Below are 22,864 nucleotides of genomic sequence, written 5' to 3'. Positions count from 1 at the left end.
TATTCTCAATGGATTATGCAATTATGAGGGACTGAATGAAATGCCCCCCATCACAATCCTTTTGATTTTCTACAATTCAAGTAGACCTTTGTTTTAAGAAAATGTAATGAAAGAAGCCTTTGACTATATTAGCAATATTTTGTTTCTTACTTGGAGAAATGAGAACAGTTTTCCTCATATTATATTTTGTAACTTGTGCTGTACCTTAAATATTGCATAACTTTTTTAAAAGGAAAGAAAAATAGAGGCATGGCTTTATATAGTTGGCTGATAAATGATTGATAAGTGATGTTGCAAGATTTTTCCTTTACACACAGATACCGTTTCTGGTGATATGGACCTAGGATGGATTGGGTAAAAGAAGTGAACTTTGGGAGTGGGAGGGAGTTTTATATAGGTTTCATGTTAATGAAAAGTCTAAAGTTTAGTCATTTAAGATTATGTGCAAATAAGGTTATCATGTGATTATGGAGGCACAGTGACAAAATTAAAGCTTGAGCTAATGCCCCATTAGTGGATCTCACTAAAGTACATTGTGAATCATTAATGTGTGTGTGTGTGTGTATATATATATATATATATATATATATGTATATATCCACACCATATCCACACCACTATTGTTTAGAATCATGTATTGATATTTCTTATACTCCAAACATTGGATGAGTCTTGGATTTTCCCTGACTGTAGATGAGCCCTGTTAATGAGGTTTTCCCCGCAGTGAAAGATCTCTGAGTTTGAAGAAAAAGTTCTATCTCAGATTCATACTAAATGGGACAGGGAAGTCAGTTCTTAGAGACTTCCAAATTCTTCTAAAGAATCAAATACAGTGAAATGTGTGACTCTGGTGAATCGGGACTCCTTATGTTCCTGAGCTCTTTACTTCTATTATCTCATTTAATCTCCCCAACAACCTATGAGGTAGATAGACAACTATGATTATGCCCATTTTACTGATGCGGACTTTCAGGTTTTGGAGGTTAACTAACTTGTCCAAACTTCCATTACTACTAGTTTTCTGAGCTGGTATTTGAGCTGAGGACTGTCTAACTTCAAAGCCTATGTGTTTAAACAATTTGGAATTTTATACCCACTATGGGCAATCAGAACACTCTGACTGATTTCTTGACTGTGGTGCAAGGATTAGAGGGCTCCAACCATGTTTGAGTATGGTCAGGGGATTCTACAAGGTTCTCATATTTCAACAGGACCCATCCTCATAGGACTTATCCACATTAAACTAGAAGCTAATGGTCATTTAATTAAAAGGATTCCTAAAACTTATGGCAGAAATCCAGACTTTTTGTAAATATTTGGCTAGAAGTAAGAAAGTAGAAGTTCTGACTATAGCAGAATTTGGAAAACTGTTTTATAATGTTTCTTTTCTTATGATTTTTACAGAAACATTCTGATTTAACAACAAATAAGAAGAGAGGAAGGAAAGACATTTCAATCATATGAAAAATGTTGTTTAAAAAATGCATTCCTTTGGGATATATAATTCTTAATCAAGTGTCATCTTCTAAAATTCAAATGTCCTTGGGTGGGATGACTCATAACATTAATTGTTGGGAAGTCAGGTCTAACAGAATAGTTATGTATCTGGGCTGTGGAATATTACAACTGTGGGTACAAATTCAGCTCTCTTATTATTGATGATTGGTGAAGAAAGAGGATGGATAAAACAATTCAAACCATCCTAGAACTCAAAGTACTTGCCCTAGTAGTGAATACACATGTAGCATCTGTATCCATCATAATTTTCTTAAATGCAAGTAACAAAAATTCAGTTCAAATTCATTAAAAAAGATTGGTTCTGCTTTAGGTATTATAAGTTCTTTTTTTTTTTTTTAAGATTTTATTTATTTGACAGACAGAGATCACAAGTAGGCAGAGGGGCAGGCAGAGAGAGGAAGGGAAGCAGGCTCCCCGCTGAGCAGAGAGCCCGATGTGGGGCTCGATCCCAGGACCCTGGGATCAGGACCTGAGCTGAAGGCAGAGGCTTTAACCCACTGAGCCACTCAGGTGCCCCTACGTATGATAAGTTCTAATCTGAAAATTATTTCACTGGAATCCAGGTTATCTCTCTACTTCTCTTGGCCACTCTTTGTTCCCTCTAGGTTCCTTCTTAAGATGCATTCTTCTAATGGGGTGACAAAAAGGCTACACTTGGGTTCAACCTTATAGTCAATTTCAAACTGAGACCTGGAATGCCTTATTTCTTGTCTTTTCAAAGTAAAGTGCTAGGGTTAGTTTTGATTTAACATATTGGCTTAGCCTGTAATATCTCCACATTTCTCAACCAACCCGACTGGCTGAGAAGAGGTGCTTCAGGAATTAGGTCTGTGCCCTGCATATCATGTCACACAGCAGAGGGGAGAATGATTTCCTAAAGACAGCTGGACTATTACTAATGATGGAGGTTGATAAATTGTAGGCAGGCAAAACAACAAAATTCTACATATACACCCTTTCTTTTTAGAAAGATCTGTGCACTACTGAGTACGAATAAGGTGTAGTCTGTCACTGGGGAAGAATATATATTCTTCCAGAAGAGAAGATTGCCAGCCACCTGATGGATGGGACTGCTGCTTTCCAGGCTGTTCTGAGCTCAGCTCTAGCTGCTGATTTGAAAAGTCCCCTCTTGCATAACAATTACACCTGGCACACTCACTTGGGAGCAGGAGGGGGAATTTTCTTCATCCTTTCTTAAAGATGCAATTGTTTCTGACAGCCAGTGTCATCTGCGGTGACAGATGTCACTTCTGACTCTCATTCGCAGCAGACAGCTGAGCTCAAGGAGACTGCTAGTTTTTGAAGATGGTTTTAACTCTTACCTAGAAAAACCAGAGCACTGAAAGGTTTGGGTTCATGACTCTGCTAGTAATATATGTAGTAGGGCAAGGGCTCCTGGTGCAATTACACACAACCCATGTCCTTCCCTTGTCATCAGTGATCACATGGTCTTCAAATACATATGGTTGTTCAAATACACTACTGTGTCAACGTCAAAAGGGGAAAACATAGGGTTTTGTTTGCTTTGTCTTTTGAGGCTCTTTGTGGCTAGTACAGAGCTGGGCAGGTAGTAGAAGTTAAATAAATACATATTTGTCAAATGGTTGAATGAATGATTTAATATAAGAATTTCAAATGATATTTAGCTCTCATATGGTTATAATGTGTATGTGTGTGTCTGTAGATATACACATATATAATGAGACCAGGGGCTGTCATTTTTATCTATTGGTCATATGGGAAATGGAAGCACAGTGGTTAGGGAATGTTTATAAAGCCCAACAGGAAATTAATACCATGACCGTAATGTAGCTTATTTTAGCGCTGTTTTTGAAGTCTTTTATGGAAATTACTCAGCTGTTTCCAATATCTTCTTTTTTGTACTGTTTTGCAATCCATTTATAACATTTCATTCAACATATACCCACTGCAGAATTACTGTTTCCCAGACACGTTTACATTCTCGTTTTGATGCTGAATCCCACACCTATCCCTCAACCTGCAAAAGAGGAATTGAGACTTAGTAGGTAATGTGACTTGTCCACAACCCAAAATAGCAAATGACAGCATCAAGAAATCAAACTTAATTCTTCTGATCCCAGGTCTGAACTCATCTCCACTGGGAAAGGGCACTCTGTAAGCTACTGAGAAAGGGGTACCTCTAAGTCTCTGCAACTCTCCTCTAGCTACTGAGCTGTCACACCCATTCTTGAGATTTGATGATGCATCGTTTTGAACCAAGAGCAGTCAGGCACATTATTTCCCACAATCATGACAGATCCTAGAACGGAGTCTAGACTTTGCTGTTGATTTCTCACTCATTCTTTTCAGAAATAAGTTAATGAAATGGAATATAAGACTAAAGGTCACAATGAGCACAAATTTTGGATCTTGAAATCTCTGAGTCATAATTTTTCAGTGACTGATCTGCCAGGAACACAACTTTGGATTTTGTCAGCTCATCAAAACTAAGGAAAGGAAGATAACAAATTCTAAGTACAAGAAGGATTGGGTTTCTCTGTCTACATGCCTCACTTGGGCTGTTTTCTCCTCTTATGCCAACCCTTGTGTATCTGACATCTTAATCAAGGTTATCACAAAAAATAGTATTTTTGGACTCTGAGCTCCCATTATTATACTATACAAGTTTTCTTTAATGTGTATGTTTTGGAGTTTTCAATCATGTATGATTGAACACAAATGGTGTTAAGGACAAATAACTATAATTTTTTGATTCTATCCTAATATTTTCCTTCTAATGAGGTCAAAACATCCCTGTGACCTATTTTATTTTTCATGTACTTTGATTAGTTCCCATGTGAGCAAATTAGGGTATGGAGAATTTGAGAAAATTTTCAAAAGGAGACATTTTAGACCCAGAGGTGTCTCCCTAGATTTGTCCCTAGGTTCCTGTCTTTTCTATTCTCCTAGGCTGCTAGTTTAGGTTATATATTTAGGTTATATATTTTTGAATAAAAGGAACAGTCTTAACTAAAACAATCCAAATAAGGTGAGCAATGAACTGTCATAAGACTATTTTGGGGGATAGTAAATAAGACAGGAAAGATAACATGCAACCTTCCTGGGTTAGATGCTTTGCTTTGTTTTCTCTTCCGTGGAATAGGGTTTTGTTTTCACTCACCACTGCATCCGCAGGGTCTAGAATACTGCCAATATTAGAATCTCAACATATATTTGAGAGGATAAATTTTTTAAAGATTTTATTTATTTATTTATTTGAGAGAGAGAGAGAGGGTGCGCTTGTGGGCATGTATGTATGCATGAGTGCGTGCAGAGGAAGGAGGGGTGCTGAGGGGGAGGGAGAGGAAGAGGAAAAAATCCCAAGCAGAAGCCTGATGCTGGTCTCAATCACACAACTCTGAGATCACAACCAAAGTCAAAACCAAGAGTCTGATGCTCAACCGACTGAGCGACACGGGCACCCCATTGTTGAATGAATAATTAAAAAATAGTAGTACCAACATAGATGGAACTGGAGGGTAATATGTTAAGTGAAATAAGTTAAGCAGAGAAAGACAATTATCATATGGTTTCACTCATGTGTGGAACATGAAGAATAGCACAGAGGACCACAGGGGAAGGGAGGGAAAACTGAACGGGAAGAAATCAAGAGAGAGACAAACCATAAGAGTCTCTGGACTCCAGGGAAACAAACTGAGGGTTACAGAAGAGAGAGAGGGTGAGGGATGGAGTAACAGGGTGATGGGCATTAAGAAGGGCACGTGATGTGATGAGCACAGGGGTTACACCCAACTAATGAATCACTGAACACAACATCAAAAACTAATGATGTACTATATGTTGGCTAATTAAACATAATAAAAAAATAGTATGAATGAAAACATTTACCATTTATTGAGTACTAACTGTGTGCCTATTATTATGCTAAGACCCTTGCATGGATTTGTTTATCTTTACAATCCGGTGAAGCTAGTACCGTCATTATCCCATTTTATAGGCAAGGAAATGGCCTCTTTGTTAATTAAATAACGAGCTCAAAGTAGGCACCTAACCTTGTAGGCACAGGAACTGAGATGTGAATATAGGCCTGCAGAAAGCCAGTGTTCTTAGCCGCTATCAGAATCCAAACAAAAACCACTGGAGACAGGCTAGTCTGTCGAGAAATGGAATTTGAAAGACACTTAGAGTTACCTCAGAGCTTTTCTCTCTCTTTCTCTCTTCCTCCAGGACCACATGCTTTTCTATTGTTTTTGCTTATCTTCAGCTCATCTCTCCCTTTTGACCTGCCCTGCTGCTTCCTCTTCTCTGAATATGTTTTGTCTATTTCTTGACTTCTGCTTTCTACGGACTCTGCCGCTTCATAACTTAGAGTTATGATGACTCGTACCCAAATTCTACCTCACAGGACTCAATCTAATGCATACCCCTCACCTTTAAAAACAAAAACCCCAAAAAACTATTTTATACTTTAAGCTTTAGTTCCCAGTGCTAACAATGTTAGTTCGGGCTGCTATAAGAAAGAACCATAGGGGGGCACCTGGGTGGCTCAGTCAGTTAAGCATCTGCCTTCAGCTCAAGTTATGATCTGGGGGTCCTGCCATAGAGCTCTGCATCAGGCTCCCTGCTCAGTGGGGAGGCTGCTTCTCCTTCTCCTCCTTCCTTGTGCTTTCTGTCACTCTCTCTGTCTTTCTCAAATAAATAATTAAAATTTAAAATAAAGTACCTTAGATTGAATCATTTAAAAAAAACCAGAGAATTATTTCTCCCAGTTGAGGAGCCTAGAAGTCCAAGATCAGAGGGCCACAGGGTCCAGTTCTGGTGAGAAGCCTCTTCTGGTTTGTAGACAGTTGATGGATGACTTCTTATTATAGCCTCACATGGTGGAAAGAGGGAGGTGAAGAAAGCTCTCTTGTGATTCTTTCAAGGGCACTAACTCCATTTGTAGGGCCACTGTCCTCGTGACCTCATCTAACCCTCATTACCTCCAAAAGGTCCCACCTTCTAAAACCACCACATTGTTGGGGGAGGGTCAAATGTTACAAATTTTGAAGGTAAACATGTCATCAGTAATACCACCATCTTGTTTCTTTTTGATTTTTCTAATTCAAATTTTGGAGAGCAAAAATCCAGTTAACCCAGCTCATTGGCTGCCTTCACATCCGGTGCGTAAGGTAAGCCCACTCCACTGGGCTCTGGGCAGGGCACGCACAAGTCTTGGAATACAGCTGGGGCAATGGTGTTGTTTAGAAATTTACACGTCTCTAAGACATCATCCAGCTGGGACACTTTTACGTGAATGTGATTTTTTAGAACCCAATATAAAAAACCATGTTAAAAATAAAAGGAAATTTATATGCTTATTCAGAGTATTAGCAATGTTATCAAGTGCCAGTGTCTTTCTCTTTTTTTCTCTTGGCTCATCTTTCTTGTCAGTGTCACTCGCCAGTAAAATCCTTCCACATAGAGCCCACGGAAGCTGAAAGCTTACATTTTTACATTTCTAAGTTTAGCAAAGAAGAAAGAGGAACTATGCCTCTATCTTTCCATAAAACAGTAAGTCCTAACAAAAAGAACCCAGACTGTGTCTTAATGGCTCATTTATGGGTTATGTGCCCATTCCTGATCCAGTGGCAGTGGTTGTGATGAGTGTGGAAGCAAACTAATGCTCACGTAAGTCAGACTGAGTAACTTGCTAGAGATGAGTTAAAACCAATGCTGCATAGGGGTGCCTGGGTGGCTCAGTCGGTTAAGCTTCTGACTTCGGCTCAGGTCATGATCCCCGGGATCAAATCCTGCATGGGACTCCTTGCTCAATGGGGAGCCTGCTTCTCCCTCTGCCTGCCTCTCCATCTGCTTGTGCACGCTCTCTCTCTTTCTGACAAATAAATGGGTTAAATCTTTAAACACACACACACACACACAGAGCTGCATAGATATTGTGGTCTCTAGGTGGATCTGGGGGATAATTTAAAGGAAAATCAAGAGCTTCCCTTAGGAGAAAAGTGAATGAGTGCTGGGCCCATGGGTTTTCTAATTACAGCTTAGGATGCTTTTTGAGCCTGAAAGGGAAGGAAATGTTCATGCTGTCCATTCTAGGTCACTAGGAGCCTTATCATGAATGAAATCAGGAGAAATAAAAGAAATGAAGCTTTCCCTATATGGACCTAGTTTAAGGCCTGTAGCAAGACTTCCCATTTCAGAACTTAGGAGAGTGATAGATGCTCGGCAGAAAGAACCTCTGAGCTGGGTTACAACCCCAGACTGCTGCAAGAAAGCCCAGTTTCTTCACGTCCCCAAGATGGCTGGATGAGTCCTGCTGCCCATCACAAGAAGAAACAAGATCCTTTAATGGAAGAATTTTAAACCTCATGGGAAGTCAACATGAAAAAAACAGAAGGCTGAAGTATGAAGAATGGCAGATCATCTGGACCAAACCAGTTTTTTAAAGTTTAGGTTGCATTCCTGATAAGTCATGTGACCTCAGGTGAATTACTTAGTAACTTTGGGCCTCATTTCCTTCACCTGAAAGATGATGGAATTGGATTAGTTGATCCTTTCTCCTGCTTGTGTTTGGGTTTAATTTGTGTTTCTTCACACAAGATGGAAAATTAAACAACTAGTTCCAGAACTCTGTTTACAAATACATGGATTCAAAACTACATCTTTCATTCGAAGCACTGTTTCTGCATCCCACAACCTTGATTTGCTGTGCTTTTATTTTATTTCACCTCAAAATATGTTTTAATTTCCCTTGAGATTTTCTCTTTGACCTATGGGTTATTTATAAGGTTGCTATTTAATGTCCAAACATCCCAGTATTTTCCAGACATCTTATCATTAATAATTTCTAACAATACTACTGTGGTCAAAGAATTTCAATACTACGAACTATACTGAGATTTGATTTATGACCTAGAATATGACTATCTAAGTGAATGTGCCATGTGCACTTGAAAAGCAGGCATGTTCTGCAGTTGTAGGGTGTAATGTTTTATAAATGTTTATTTGGTAAAGTGGTTGATAGAATTGTTCAGATTTTCTCTATGCTTACCGGACTTTATTTTTGTCTATATGTTCTATTAATTCATGAAACAGAAATTGTTTCTATTTCTTTCTTTAGTTTTGTCAGATTTTGCTTTGTATATTTTAAAGCTTGGAATTGGATGCATACAAATTTAGGATGTTTATATCTTTTTGTTGTTGTTGTTGTTTTGTTTATGTCTTTTTGATGAGTTGACCCTTTTATTTAGATAATTTGCCCTCTTTTTTTTTTTAATTTGGCTTTTTTTTTTTTCATTTAAAAAAATTAACATATAATGTATTATTAGCCCCAGGGGTTCAGGTCTGTGAATCGCCAGGTTTACACACTTCACAGCCCTCACCATAGCACACACCCTCCCCAATGTCCATAACCCCACCACCCTCTCCATACCCCCCTCCCCCTGGCAACCCTCAGTTTGTTTTGTGAAATTAAGAGTTTCTTATGGTTTGTCTCCCTCCCAATCCCCTCTTGTTTCATTTGTAATTAGTAATACTCTTTTCCTTAAACTCTACTTTATCTGATGTCATTGGAGTCCCTGCAGCTTTCTTAACGCTGAGTGTTTGCAGAGCATAGCTTTTTCCAGCTTTGTATTTTCAACCTGTCTGTGTCATCATATTGTGGTGCTTCTGCTAAACATCATTTTAAAATTGTCTCCTAATCTCTTAGTTTTAATTGAAGAACAGAATCTGCTCTCATTTTATGTAATTGTTGGTACAGATGGTGCTACCGTCTTGGTACTTGTCTTCTATTTGACCCACCTCTGTGTGTGTGTGTGTGTGTGTGTGTGTGTCCTTCTCCTCTTCTTTGGATAAATAGGTATGGTTTTAAAAATTTTATCTCTCATTAAAAATTTTTAGTTTTATATGCTCATTATTTTTCCAGTGACAGCTCTGGAGGTCACAATATTCATTTTTAACTTACTGCTGTTTTAACCTTCAAATACTACCATACCGCTTCAGAAAGGAGTACCTTACAACAGTACGCTCCACTTCCCGCTCCTATCCTTTGTATGCTTGCAGTCAGGTTTTACTTCTACAGGTTTTATAAAACCCACTAAATATTGCTATTCTTTCTGCTTTTAAACAGTCAAATATTGTTTAATGTGTTATTGTGTTGAATGAAAAAAATTAATGTATTATTGTAGTTACATAGATAACTGGTCAAAGGACTTTACATTTACCTACATATTTATCTTTTCTGGTGTCCTTCACTTCTTCCTGAAGATGCAGGCTTTCCATCTGGTATCATCTTCTTTCAGCCTGAAAAATTTCTTTTATCATTCTTATAGTGAAGGTATGCTGAAAATGAATTGTCTCTACTTTTATATATCTGAAAATGTCTTTATTTTGCCTTCATTTTGAAGCGTATAGTACTCTAGCTTGACTGTTCTTTTACTTTAAAGATGGTATTGTCTTCAACCTCAATTTTTTCTTTTTTCCTTTCTTTTTTTCTTTTTTTTTTTTTTTTTTGGTAAGAAGCCACTTGTAATTCTCATTTTTTCCCCTAATAGGTAATATTTCTTTTTCATCCTTTAGCTTTAAAAAAATTTTTTTTCTTAAAAACACTTTTCCTTCATCTTTGCTTTTTAACCATTTGACCTGTGTCTAGTAATGGTTTCCTTTTGATTGACCCTACTGATGAGATCTGTGGGTTGACATTGCTCATCGATACTCAGATATTTCTTCTGTCCTATTCTCTCTGCTTTTCCTGGGACCACAGTTACATATACAGTGGACAATATGTGATAACAATTCATGGACTGCTGATGCAGTGTTGATGCTGATGCTTTGTTACGTGTTTTGCATTCTTTCTCTCTCTGGGTTTCAGTTTGGAGAATTTCTCTTGGGCTATCTTCAAGCTCACTGATACCTTCATCTATTCTGTTCAGTCTGCTGTTAAACCCAACCAATACATTTTTTTCCATTTCTATCATTTATTTTTATTTTTAGCATTTCAGTTGGTTTTCTTATAGCTTCTGCTGAAATTCCTCATCTGTTTATACACATTGTCCACCATTTCTTCTAGATTTTTCATCTATTTTTATCACTATTTTAAATTCCCTGTCTTATACTATTAATATTTGATTGTTGCCACGTCTTCCTCTATTGATTATTTCTTACCTGACCATACGTGACGTGTTCTTGGTTCTTCGAAATCCTTGCAGTTTTGTTTGTTTTTTAAGATTTACTTATTTTATTTGAGAGAGAGAGCACATGAGCAGAGGGAGAGACAGAGAGAGAAGGAAAGAATCTCAAGCAGACTCCATATAGAGCATAGAGCTTGACATGGGATTTGATCCCAAGACCCTGAGATCATGACCTGAGCCAAAACCAAGAGTCAGACATTTAACCTACTGAGCCAGCCAGGCACCCCAAGTCTCACAGTTTTTTATTGTGTCCTACATATTGTTTATAAAAGCCCAACAGAGATTTAAGTAAACATTATTCATCTCCAAAAAATTATATGTTCCTTATTCTGAAAAATAACATTGGGAGCTGAGTCAGTCCAATCTACAGTTAGCGTTGATGCAGCTTTAGTTAGATTCAATTCACCTGAAGGATTTTTCCTTTAGGACTTGAGATCTGAATACTGGTAAGCCATCTGGGATCTCTGTTTTATATCCTCCCCAAGCATTTGGAATCTCTGAGAAGTTTTCCTCGCTCTTCAATACTGTGCATCTTGGGTAATTTCTCTCAGTCCCCTGCCCCACCCTGAGACTTTGGAGGACTACTGAAGTGCAGTTTGTAGAAAGTTCCTTGGAAGAACTGCTCTCAGCTCTCTTGCCCTACTCTCATTCGTCAAGCACTCAGTGGAAGCCTGTGGGAAAGAGTTGATGAATGCATGAAGAATCTTTCTATAGTTGAAGCTTCCTAGAACTCTAATTTCTTATGCCAGCCGTTAATAGTTTGTTATCTTAATCCATTTTTTAACAGATTCCTCTCCCTCCCACAGTTCTCCCAGAGATGAAATAACTGTTCTCCTCTCCCTTATCTCTTTATGGAATTTAGTTCATTAGGTTTCCTTGTACCCTTGGCTCTCTATAGCTTATACAAGAAGTCCCTTTAGGGTCATTTTAATGATAGCTTTCGAATTCTAAAGACACTGGAAGTAGGAATAAACTGTTGGAGACATGATGGGCATTGTGCATTTGTATAATCAGAACCTGTCTCATAACTTCCCTTTTTGGCTACTTTTTGATAGTTGAATAATAGAGTCAATTAACAGCACAGCAGCCAACGGCAATAAAAGGGTGATGTAAGATGGCACACTGGTAGTCACTTCAGGCACTCCCATGCTGGTACTTAGCACTGCTGAAGCACATCATGGTTTTTCTGCTTCATTTTTGTTACTATCGTTGTTTTCTGTAATAAGAGCTGTTCTGTTTGAGTAAAAAAAAAAAAAAAAGTCTCCCTGATATGACAGATGTCAAGGTGGTTATGTTTGCTTTCAGCAAATGCACAGGAGGAAAATCTAAGCTATATTCTGTGGAGAGGAGGTAATCGACCAAATATCAAGCAGTTAGGTCATAAATGGAGACAGTGTCCCTGCCGGGTTTCTTCAGGAGGGGTCTAGTTATTTTGGATCTGCTGCGGCATTGATGCATTAGGAAGAAAGAAAGAAGACACTTTGTATTCCAAAAAAATGAAGGACAGAGGCTTGACTGGGATCCCAGCCTTTAGTCAAGCACTGCTTCTTGCTAGCTCAAGAGTTCAGACCCTTCGGTATCCTGGGTCCAATTGAAGTCCCTAAGATTATGCCCATTAATTAAGTCACCCAGTTCACACAGGCATAAAGAGATTCTACTTACTTCCAAAAAGTCTAAGCTTCCTTGCGCATTCTCACATCTCTCAATATTGGCCTTTTACTGTACCACACTTAGGTTCCCAGAAAGTCTCTTAAATCATCTTCAAGGGCAAATGAATGACATTAAATGCAAGGTGAGTTTGCAACAGAATTGATTATTTCCTCAGCTGATATCAGTGGAAATGTACTGAGTCTGTACTGCACTCATGAAAAACAGATCATGTTTGACAAATGTGGCTGGATATTTTTATACGTTTCCACTATTGCTTGATAAGTAGGAGTGAAGGAGGTGGAATTTCTCTGAATATTTGTAAAGTGCATGACATTGAACCCACAGGTGGAATGATTTATAAAACTAGCAAGGCTTCCTTTCTTGGAAGAGTGGAATTGTCTAGCACAGTGCACAAAGTAAGACTTCCCTGGGTTTGAGTCCTGACTGTACCATTTATTTGGGTAACTATCTATGTCCCAGTTTCCCCAGGGTATTAGAGGCATCCATTACCTATCTCTTGTTATTCTTTCAAACAAAATTATTCTTTTTATAGAATTCTGTACATTGCATGGCACACAGTTGATGCTTACTAAGTGGTAATAACTATAACACATGTAAATTAGATTCCTGATAGAAGGCTGCAAGAAAACCCAATCACTAGTGTGGTAATAACTCTTAAGGGCTTTCTCCAATCGTACTTGTATAGTCATGTTATTCTAGCCTGGGGGTTGGTTGGATTTTTTTTTTTTCTACCACTACAACTGGCTAGCAGAGAATTTGTTGCTCAAAATCTTTTTGTTCAACTTTGTAATGCATGGTAGGGTTTAGCAGGAGTGCATTGTTTGCTGTTCTATTTCATTTCTTCGCCATTCGAAATTAATAGAATTTGCATCCTAGTGGGAACGGGGGATGAGAGAGATTTGGCTCCAAGGCTCTCTGGGCATCACAGTAAAACCATCTGGACTTCACAATGTTAGTGTGGATAACTCGGAGCTGAAAATCACAAGGTGCAGGAAATGGGAGACTAAGGCAAGTATCTGTTATTTCTTGGGACAGTCACACCAGAATCTCAGCTACGAAGTCTAATATTTATGTCTATACCCAGATAAGAATGTTGCCAAGTTGGGGTGCCTGGGTGGCTCAGAGGGTTAAGCCTCTGTCATGATCTCAGGGTCCTGGGATCGAGCCCCACATCGGGCTCTCTGCTCAGCAAGGAGCCTGCTTCCCCCACCTCTCTCTGCCTGCTTCTCTGCCTACTTGTGATCTCTCTCTCTGTGTCAAATAAATAAATAAAATCTTTAATAAAAAAAAAAAGAATGTTGCCAAGTTCTGTAAGTAATGGATCTTACATAATGAGGCCAAACAGCATGAAAGTACAGTTATTAATCTCATCTCTGGCTATTTAAATATTTCCTTACCTCCTTCCCATTACCAAAGAGAGAAGCAAAAGGCAGAACAGTATAGTGGTTAGGATAAGACAAGAGGATGGAGTCAGACAGCCTGGATTTGGACCCTGCCTTTGCCTCATTGTAGATGCTAAGTCTTGGATTCCCCAACTGAAAAACCAAGGTAACAGTGCTTACGTCACTGGGTTTAAAGGAGATAAGATATGTAAAATACAATGTTCCATAAATCTTTACTTATCCTATTAATTCAGAAAAGAAAGCTTATGTTTATACATTCTCCTTCTCGAGGCTGAAGATATATGAAGGTCCAGATGTGGACTGGGGTTACTGGCGGCCCTAAACCTCATTTTTAAAGGAGGATCTATCCATCATACCACTTTCAGCTGTAGACCCACAGTGGCTTTCATGAGGAGTCTGCTGAAGAGATGTAAAAAAGATCAGTTTGGAAGCAAATGATAAATAAAGTGGCTTTCTTCCCTGAATTCGGATTGAGTACACAGCTCTGTGAGAGGCTTCAAACCCGGCAAGATGTCATCGATGTCAGCATCAACGCCAGGAATAAAACAGTGCCAAACCACTGACAACTGCCCCTGCTGGGCCAAGCATTGATCAGTGAAGGCTCAGGCTTTGAGATGTGTGGTGGGAGCTGCTCCCGGGTAAGGGAATCACTGGTGATAGAGGCATCAGGCCAGGATTCGTGTGCCCATCCTTCTGCCAGGGATGCCAGGAGACCTAATAGGGACCATGGGCCTGCTTGTAGCAAATAACCACACTCTAGTATTTCACTTCATGAAATGGCTCCCCCGCTACTTCTGTACAGTAATGTTATTTATTTCATTCAGGAAAATTTGGAAATTCTGGCTCTACCATGCTGGTTATAAGTTAGATGCCCTGAAGAACATGATAGAGTCTTTTTTTAATTAAAAAAAATTTTTTTTAAGATTTTATTTATTTATTTGAGAGATGAGAGAGAAAGAGAGAGAGAGAGAGAGAGAGCGCATAAGCAGGGTGAGCAGGAGACAGAGAGGGAGAAGCAGGCTCCCCGAGGAGCACGGAGCCAAACGCAGAGCTTGATCCCAGGACCCCATGATCATGACCTGAGCTGAAGGCAGATGCTTAACTGATTGAGCCACCCAGGTGTCCCAAAACAGTGGAGTCTTAACATTCATTTATATCTTATTTAACATTGTATTCCTCAGGGCTTAGCACAAACCTTAATACAGTGATTCTTCTTTTCTTAATTTGGTCACCATCTCATTCATGCTCCCTTTCTTGTTCATGTAGAGAAACTATCCAGTCCAATTCATCATGCCCATTATACAGAGAAGAACATTAAGGCAGAGCAGCAAAAAGTAGCCCAGGATCACATCCCTATTCAGTAGTTGAGCAAGACTAGAATTCTTTGATTGCAAGCAACAGCTATCCAATATACAAACTTAAGCAACAGACAGACAAACGGACAAGTGAGAAGGCTACTGGACAACTCATAAATTAGAAGAAGAGCTGAAGACCAAGGCATTGAGAGAGCTATGAACAAGCATACTCAGTGGTCTTGGTGGTAGGAACTCATTAGCAATTTTACCAGGATCCTACCAACAGATCAATCAGCCTCAGCCACCTCATGAATGTGGCCATTCAAGATCCAAATTCCTGGAAAGAGAGACTTCATTTATCATCAGGTCAATTCTTGTCATCAGGGACTCTGGACCCCGTGACTCACATCCAACTAGAATCACATGGGTCAGAGTAGGGGTCAAATTCTCAAAGGATACTGAGAAAACAGGAAGAAAAAAAATGTATGAAATAAGTATATATTGCATGTTTAAAATAAGGCAAATCATTTTCCAAAAGCAAAACAATTTCAAAATATACAATTCTTAACTTTCTAGAAAGTTCAGAAACAGGCACCTTCTTTGTTATGAAATGGTTTCTTTAGTGTACCTTCAGTCTGACAGATGATGATCGAGGCCCTTGGGGCCCCCTCCAGGTTTTCTTCTTGGGACCTGGCCCTATTTCTGTGTTGGAAGTCAGGAAACTTGCTGTGCCAGGACTTAACCTACATCTAGAAAATGATGCAGACATGATGTAGAAGGTTCCCAGGATATACCTTAGCTCTCGATGAGCATTTTGATCTTTTGGAAAATCTTTTCAGCATTAAAAACAACTGTATCAATCATATCTTGAACAGGGCAAATTTCAGCCTGAAATAGAACTATGCCCAAAGAGAAAGCACCACTGTCTGGGAATCTGGAAGAGTGGGTTTGGGTCCTGTCTCTGATATTTGCTATTTTGGATAATGCAGCTTTACCTTCCTTGACCTCAGGGTTTTTTGAAATGTATTCTTTTTTTTTTTTTTTGATTTTATTTATTTATTTGACAGACAGATCACAAGTAGGCAGAGAGGCAGGCAGAGAGAGAAGGGAGGAAGCAGGCTCCCTGCTGAGCAGCAGAGCCCTAGGCGGGGCTCGATCCTAGGATGCTGGGATCATGACCTGAGCCGAAGGCAGCGGCTTTAACCCACTGAGCCACCCAGGCGCCCCATCCTCAGGGTTTTTTGGTTTTTAAATTTAGGTTTTTTGTTTTTAAATTTATGGAAGGAGGAGGCTGAACTAGAGACTTTCTAAAGAAATAGTAGAACAAGTGAACGTGAAAATGAATAAATGTTTTAATACTTAATAGAACTAAATTCTATTCCATGGATGAGCCCTACAATTCTTTATTTTTTTTTTTAAGATTTCATTTATTCATTTGACAGAGAGAGAGGGGCAGGCAGAGGGAGAGGGAGAAACAGACTCCCCGTTGAGCAGAGAGCCCAACATGGGGCTCAATCCCAGGATCCTGGGATCATGACCTGAACTGAAGGCAGATGCTTAACCAATTGAGCCACCTAGGCACCCCACTTTGATTCTTTTAAACACCATTTCAGGACGTATAAAGATAGACAAGATAGACACTAATCAAATATTTTCTTCATTACTTTAATTACATTTTTGTTTTGTCTCTAAGAAAAATTAAAATCCCCACTGAGAGCCTGTGGACACTACTGTCTGCTCTGTGATGAAGATGTGCTTGTTTTGAATGCCTGAGCAATCTTGAATGCCCCTTCTCCTCATGACTTCTTCCCTGAGCTGTAAGTTGCTTGGACAATCTGGTGGACACAGAGGGTTAGCAGGCCACCCAGCTTCTGACCCCCACTTTTATTATTTTATCACGGGCAGAAATATTAGACGATATTGGCATTCAATCACAACTCTCCGATTTCATGTGAGGCACCTGCACACTTCTCCTAATGGAAACATTAAACAGCAAGTAAGCACAATTTCTGAAGAAAGAATTCTTTAGAGGGATCTTGCAGAGAGTACACACTTTATTTCCATTTTTATATCTAATTTAACTTCTTCGGTAAGGCCCATAGAGTTTAATGGTCATATTTTGTTAATATTATCCCCTGCAAGGGAAAGAGAAAATTATCCACTTCAGATGTCAGGAGCTCTACGGAGCATCTCCTTGAAAAATCCAGGCACTCTGCTGGTCTCTAAATATAGAGTGTGAATCCTTGCTCTCAAGGAGCCCACAGATGGTGGAGTAGGGATAGGAGCGTCTTTCCATTATCCATTCAATGCATAATCTATAGGTGTCATCATATCTACCCGTGAGGCCGGCTAAAAACCGCCTTGTGCATAAGCAAGCCCAGCTTGGAGTCCAGTGCCCTGTTCTGCCAGCTGTCAGGTTAGAAAGGAGGCGAAGCAGATAGAGGAGACAGAGTCAGTGTCTGTATGCGTTACATCTCTAAACAACCTGCAACTTTAAGAAAAGGTTTTTTCCTCCCAGGTACTAGCAAAATAAGTTCTCCAAAAGATAGCCTAATGACCAGGCCTATCTGCCACTTCGATTGTTAGACTCCAGGGAGTAAACGTCTCTCATTATTGTAAGAGAGAATTACGGAAGATTTCTCTGTGAACCACAGACAACCTTATCTCCATCTTCTTTCTTCCGGGCAGTTGTGTTGAACATGTAAATATTCCCCCTGCTGTGATTATTAGCGCAGCTGGCCAGGGATCCTTTATTTTCAAGATGCTGATGCAAGAAGGTAGGAGCATCGGGAGCACTGCCCCACGTAAGACTGTCCCCACTGCCAGGTGCTGGTTTAGAGAGTGACAGCACTGGGTTGGGACAAGGTTGAAGTTGTACTTTGTCTTAGCCAAGGTTTATTTGTTGCTACAATTCACATATGCCTCCTCGAATTAGCTGAAACATGAAGGGGGTTAGAGGAGAAGAATGCGGGAGCACTTAATGGAACACAGGGGTGTTAATTATGGTCTGACCTCCAAAAAGACTGGGTTGAGAAATTAAAAATCTATTCTCTGTCTCTCTGAGACCATATGTCTCTCTCATTTCTCCTCATTTCATTTTTCTCTTTTCAACATTCCTGCTTTAACTCCATCTCTGCATATGGCAAAAGGTGTCTGTCCCCCCCCCGCCCCCTCCCTCTTCCACCCCCCAAGTAGTTCACCTGCCCTTGCCATCACATGTTGAGCCGAGTAAAGACCGAAACTCCTTATCTTTGACTTCAAATTCCCAGGAACGGGTCTCTGATCAGCTGAGTTTGGCCTATTTTATCCACCGAACGTCCAATCAGCTTTTGGAAACCCTAATGCCCAAATATGGACCCCCAACAAACTCAGGACTCATATTAAGAACCCTTCACTGAGCATTGTCATGAACCCTTCATGTGCATGTCTTTGTCTGAAAATCACAGAAACCCCACCAGGTAGGAATTATGATCCCATTTTACACATAACAAAGCAGACTAAGAAATCTGTCCAAGATCATACATTTGTTAATGGCAGAAGTGGAATTTAAACCCAGCCCTCCTCAACTTCAAAACCCATGCTCTTTACCACTACCCTTTCCTGTTCTAAAACAGGACTTCTCAAATTTCAATCGGCAACAGAATCACCTGGAGGGCTCATTAAAATCCAGATTTTAGGGCCTATGCCCAGAGATTCTGCCTCTGTAGGCCTAGGATGGGGCTCAGAAATTTGCATTTCTTTTTTTTTCTTTTTTAAGATTTTATTTATTCATTTGACAGACAGAGCACAAGCAGGGGGAACTGCAGGCAGAGGGAGAAGGAGAAGCAGGCTCCCCACTAAGCAGGGAGCCCAACACGGGTCTTGAACCAGGACCCTGGGATCATGACCTGAGGCGAAAGCAGATGCTTAATCGACTGAGCCACCCAGACACCCCCAAATTTGCATTCCTTACAAACCCCACCATGAAACTGATGCTGCCAGGCGAGGACCCCACTTTGAGTGGCATCACTGCGCTCATCAGTCATGAAGTCAATATCATGAATGAACAAACCCTCTCTGAGTTGTATGCACACCCCTAAAATAAGTAGAATAAAGTTCTTGTGAGTTCATTTACTTGCTTTCTCTAATCACCTCTAATATTCTGCTTTTAACACTACTTTCTAAGAAAGGAAACCCTGCCTGGCATAGGATACTTATATCGTGAGAAACTCTCGGGAGTCCTGGAGATATACACCATGCATAATCTTTGGAGGTCACTGTGGAAGTCACCTTCTCTACTTTCCCCTTCGACCTTCCAAACAAAACAAAACAAAACAAAAACACTCTGATGCTCATCAGAGAAACAATTCTGAATAATATGGCTTCATAGGAAGATGGCAAATATCAGTTTCCCGAACTAGGATATACATGAACTTCACTCTTCTCACCCCACATAATTTTTGAAAGTTGTTCCTAGGCACTAATGAGAATGAACTAACTGTGATGATATACAATATCAAGGATGAATCCCGCACACACAATATTGAACGAAAACAGCCAAACATGATAAAGCGCATACTTCATGGTTCCATTTATACAAAGTTCTAAAATATGCCAACCTCCTTTATGGGGATAGAAATCAGGATCGGGGCACCTGGATGGCTCAGGTGGTTAAGCATCTGACTCTTGATTTCAGCTAAGGTCATGATCTCAGGGTCAAGAGAGGGAGCCCTGCATCGGGTTCTGCATTCATCCTGGAGTCTGCTTGTTTTTCTCCCTCTGCTCATCACTACCCCTGTCAAATAAATAAATAAATAAAATCTTAAAAGGAAAGAAAGGAAGGGAAAAGAAAGAAAAGAGAAGAAAAGAATAATAGAATAGAATAGAATAGTGGTTGCTCCTGGAGCAGACCAGCAACCGAAAGGCATGGGTCAGAGCTGGGGTTGGGGGGATGATGGGTGGTGGGGAGGGGGATGACCTATTTCCCTGTTTCTTGATTTGGATGCGGGTCACATAGGTACATTCAGTTTGTGAAAACTGACCAGCTCATACATTAATGAACTGAGCACTTTTCTGTATGTATATTCCAGTATAAAGATTCAGAGGAGGTTAAAAAAACAACAATCAAAAAACCCTCTTCAATGGTGGACAAGCAGAATATAAAACTACATTGAGGGGTGCCTGGGTGGCTCAGTGGGTTAATGCCTCCGCCTTCGGCTCAGGTCATGACCCAGGATCCTGGGATCAAGCCCCACATCGGGCTCTCTGCTCAGTGGGGATCCTGCTTCCTCCTCTCTCTCTGCCTGCCTCTCTGCTTACTTGTGATCTCTTTCTCTGTTCAATAAATAAATAAAAATAAAATAAAATAAAATAAAACTACATTGAGAGCTTTATCACAAATGTGTTAAACTTTCATACCTAGAAAGAATAAACTTGAAAGGAAACACCCCGAAATGATAACCATGGCTGCCTCTGGGTGGTGAAAATGTGGGTGACTTATTTTTATACCTTTCTGCATTATTTAAATTTTCTACAGTATGCATGTATTAAATTTACAAAGGTGTTTTAACCTACTAAGTTTTTATTTAGAAGCTTTACTTAAAAACAAATCAATTTTATTAAAGTAGAAGCAAATAAGAAGACCAGTCCCAACAAATTCAGAAAAAGAAATTCCAGGTCTACACATGTCTATCTAATACAAATGTCAAAACAAAAAAGTGGCCATGGGAATTGAGGGACCTTGACATTCACTTTATCCTCCATAAATGATTATTTCCCAAAGGCCACTTTCAGCTTCTATTGGTATTTATAAAACAAGATTCATGAGGGAAAGTCACTTAGCAAGTGAGGAAATGGTCATTTCATGAGGTTTGCAAAGCAAGATATGAGTGTCCAAGGACCAAGTGATAAACAGAGTGATAAATGACATTTTAAGATTTTTTTTTTTTTTTTTTTTATTTAACAGACAGATCACAAGTAGGCAGAGAGGCAGGCAGAGAGAGAAGGGAGGAAGCAGGCTCCCTGCTGAGCAGAGAGCCCGATACGGGGCTCGATCCCAGGACCTTGGGATCATGACCTGAGCCGAAGGCAGCGGCTTTAACCCACTGAGCCACCCAGGCGCCCGATAAATGACATTTTAGACCAAAGCTCAGGAATGCTAAAAAACTCCAGGAAACCCATCTCGTGCTTCCTAGTACTTTTAATATTTGTGACAGTGATAAAATTGAACAAAAATATAGATGTGTCCGTGGCCAGAATTTTAAAAGCTTTCTTTCATCACTTCCCCTTGAAGCTCTCGAAGGCTGCAGTTTTTCAAAGAGGTTACACTTTTATGTTAAGAATCACAACGCGTTTGACTAAAGGAACAATAAAAGTTTCGTGAGAGTCAAACAGGGAAAAAAGAATGGCGGTGTGATCTTCCATTCTGGTCTCTGAATATTTTCTAAAGCTTCACCCGCCATGGTAACATCAAACACACAAGGAGGAAAGAGGAATCAGTGGGAAAGAGAGGCCAGGGCTGAACTGGCTGGCAAGTGTACACTACTTTGCTACATTTTGAAGGCAGTGTTTTCAGAGTTTCATGGTTATGCTCTCCTCCCCTAAAAACTCTTCAGTGACAAAGAATTAACCAATGATATGTATTTGGTAAAAAGACACACACCCATGCAGGCACACAAAGCGATATGTGTGTATGTGTATGTGAGCCATGGTGTAGCATTCCAGTGAGAACATAGGCTCCGGAATCAGTCTCCCTGTGTTTGATGCTTCCAGTCACTATGTGTGTGACTTTGGGCAAATTTTAACTTGGCTGAGGACCAGCTTCCTTGGCTATAAAATGCAAGTAATTTGTATTCCTTCCTTACTGGGTTATTACGAGGATTATGAAAATTTATTTTTTTTCTTTTCTTTTTCTTAGAATTTATTTATGTGAGAGAGAGAGGGAGCAAAGGGAAGGGCAGAGGCAGAGAATCTCAAGCAGACTCCACGTTGAATACAGAGCCTAACATGGGCTTGATCTCATGACCCTGAGATCAGGACCTGAGCTGAAGCCGAGAGTCAGATGCTCAACCGACTGAGCCATCAGGTGCCCTGCGGATCATGAAAAATTATAGGTAAGGCAGTTATCAAGTGACTGCCTCTTAGTTCCAAATTCACCCTTTAATACCCACTCCACAATAATGGATAGAAGCTTTTAAGTACATCTCCTTTTACAATGAGCACAATGTTACGCTTTCTCAATACGGGCACTGGAGGGACACTGCGAGAGGGAAGGGGCTCTACCGCTGGTTGCAGAGACTGCCCAGACAGTCATTGTATGGATGGGCGGACATCCAACGGGGTTCTGCCCTTGTAGTGAGCCCAGAACATGGGTTCTCAGTGAGCCTGAAGCCCCACTTAGACTCACCTTTCTATGGTCCCTTCAATAGGACACTGACACCTAGACTTTCCAACCCTTCCTCCCCAGCTCCCTGCGCGAGCATGCATGCCCAGTACCAGGTGCACTCCACCTTGCCCCAAGGGTTGCTTCCTGCTTGCCCAGCAATTATAAACCAGCTCTCACCCAATAAACCAGGGAATTTTCTACCCCCTCTGGTGAGCAGCAAATCCCCAGCCTTGAAATGGGGGCCCAAGTTTGTCTCTTTTTGGGTACTCTCCCTCAGCTCTCCGCCATATAGAGTTATTTTGTATCTATAGTTAATCTTTTGTCATAGAAACCAACACATTTTTCATGTAAACAACAGAGTTATAAAAGTAGGAGAAACTCAGGGTCCATAAGACAGCCCGGAGCCGGGCAAGACAGGGCTCTCTTTTTATACAGCTTATGATC

The sequence above is a fragment of the Martes martes genome (genome assembly GCF_963455335.1).
Source record: "Martes martes genome assembly, chromosome: 1".
Classification (NCBI taxonomy): Eukaryota; Metazoa; Chordata; class Mammalia; order Carnivora; family Mustelidae; genus Martes; species Martes martes.
This window is presented reverse-complemented; position numbering follows the sequence as displayed.